We start from the raw sequence: 2769 nt of genomic DNA on the forward strand, positions 1-2769 counted from the left end.
AATGCCTATCTTGGCACTTGAGACTGGGTCACATAAATCTCAACAGGATTGAGAGATTGGTTAAGAACGGTCATCTAAATAAGTTGGAAGACAGTTCATTACCAACATGTGAGTCATGTCTTGAGGGTAAAATAACAAAGAGATCTTTTTAGGAAAAGGTCTTAGAGCCAAAGAACCCCTAGAGTTGATTCACTCAGAACTTTGTGGGCCTCTAAATGTTAGAGCAAGAGAGGGTATGAATATTTCATCAGTTTTATATATGATTATTCATGGTATGGGCATGTTTACCTAATGCACCTAAAGTCTGAAACTTTTGAAAAGTTCAAAGAGTATAAGGCTGAGGTTGAATTCCAATTAGGTAAAAAAATTAAAATGCTTCGATCGGATCGAGGTGATGAGTATATGGACATAGAATTTCAGAAATATTTGATAGAAAATGGAATTCAGTCTCAACTCACAGCCCCTGCCATACCTCAGCAGAACGGTGTGGCAGAGAGGAGAAACAGAACCTTGTTGGACATGGTTTGTTCCATGATGAGTTACGCTCAGTTAACAAATTCTTTTTGGGACACGTAGTTGGGGCAGCGGTGTATATTTTAAACATGGTTCCCTCGAAAAGTGTTTTTGAAACACCTTAAGAGCACTAGAGAGGACGTAAAGAAAATTTATATCACTTCAGAATTTGGGGCTGTCCAACACATGTGTTGGTGCAAAATCCTAAAAGGCTGGAACACCGTTCAAAAGTGTGCCTATTTGTAGGCTACCCAAAAGAAACAAAAGGTGGTCTCTTTTATGATCCTTAAGAAGATAATGTGTTTGTATCGACAAATGCAACCTTTCTAGAGGAAGATTATATAAAGAACCATCAACCTCGCAGTAAGCTACTAATAGAAGAAATGTCCAGAGAAACGACAAACGTATCTACAAGAGTTGTTAATCGAGCAGGTCCTTCAATAAGAGTTGTTAATAGAGCAGGTATATCAACAAGAGTTGTTGATGAAACTGATACTTCACATCCTTCTGAAGAGTTGAGAATGTCTCGTCGTAGTGGGAGGGTTGTGCAACAACTAGACCGGAACATGAGTTTAACTGAAACTCAAGTCATCATATCAGATGATAGTTTAGAGAATCCATTGTCTTTTAATCAAGCAATGAACGATGTGGACAAAGACCAATGGATTAAAGCCATGAACCTTGAAATGGAATCTATGTATTTCAATTATGTCTGGAATCTTGTAGATCAATCGGAAGGGGTAAAATCTATCGGTTGTAAATGGATCTACAAGAGAAAACGAGAGCAAGCTAGTAAGGTACAGACCTACAAAGCTAGACTTGTGGCAAAAGGGTTTACCCAAAGAGAGGGGTTAGATTTTGAAGAAACCTTCTCTCTAGTTGCCATGATAAAGTCTATTAGAATACTCTTATCCATAGCCACATTTTATGATTATGAAATATGGCAAATGGATGTCAAGACAGCTTTTCTAAATGGCTATCTTGAAGAGAATATCTACATGTCTCAACCAGAAGGGTTTATACAGCAGGGTTAAGAGCAAAAAGTTTGCAAGCTTAATCGATCCATTTATGGATTAAAACAAGCTTCTAGATCCTGGAATATGAGATTTGACGCTGCGATTAAATCTATGGCCTTGAACAAAATGTTGATAACCCTATGTATACAAGAATTTTGTCAACAAAACTGTCGCTTTTTTGGTATTGTATGTTAATGATATTCTACTCATTGGGAATGAGGTAGAATATCTAGCTGATGTTAAGAGATGGCTGGCTTCACAATTCCAAATGAAAGATTTTGGAGAAGCACAGTATGTTCGGAATCGCAAGAATAGAACATTAGCATTATCTCAAGCATCTTACATAGACAAGATGTTGTCTAGGTATAAAATGCAAAATTCCAAGAAAGGATCTTTACCTTTCAGGCATGGAATTCACTTGTCTAAGGAACAAAGTCCTAAGACACCTCAAGAAGTTGAGGAGATGAATTGAATTCCATATGCATTGTTAGCAAATTTCAGTCCAATCCTGGTGATGACCATTGGACTACTGTTAAAAAAATTCTCAAGTATCTTTCGAGAATGGGAGATTATATACTCGTGTATGGTCCTAAGGATTTGATCCTTACTGGATACATTGATTCTGACTTTCAGACTGATATTGATTCGAGATAATCAACTTCAGGGTCAGTATTCACTGTGAATAGAGGAGCATCAAGCAGAGTTGTATTGCAATGGAAGCTGAGTATGTAGCTGCAAGCGAATGAACAAAAGAAACATAACTGATCCATTTACAAAGGTCCTCTCGGCTAAAGTATTCGAGGGTCACCTAGTAGGACTAGGTCTACGAGTTTTGTATCACCAGGGCAAGTGGGAGAATTGATGGGTATTGTGATGCCCTAGTTTATTGTATTTCTACATTTTATTCTTTTCATGTAAACGCAACATTATATATATTGGTATATATTGATCCATTGGAGTTTTAGTCGAAGTGGGAGTATTGTTGGGTTTTATGTCCTAAAAACTCGCAGTTTGTAAAATAATAAACATTTTTTATTATCAATATACTTGTTATTGATCTCATAAATTGTATGAAAGTCTAAATCCAATAAACTAAGTCCCATGACTATTGAATGAGTACTTGAACTTTATGTGGAGACATAAAAGTGGATTGGGTTTGTGTGAATAGTCAAAATGATCTATGGTACATGAATAAGGTTGGGTTCTTTATTCTCGTAACACCATTAAATGCAGCCTACTC

Source organism: Benincasa hispida, chromosome 10 (genome assembly GCF_027475165.1).
Source record: "Benincasa hispida cultivar pf3 chromosome 10, pf3_genome.v1.1, whole genome shotgun sequence".
NCBI lineage: Eukaryota > Viridiplantae > Streptophyta > Magnoliopsida > Cucurbitales > Cucurbitaceae > Benincasa > Benincasa hispida.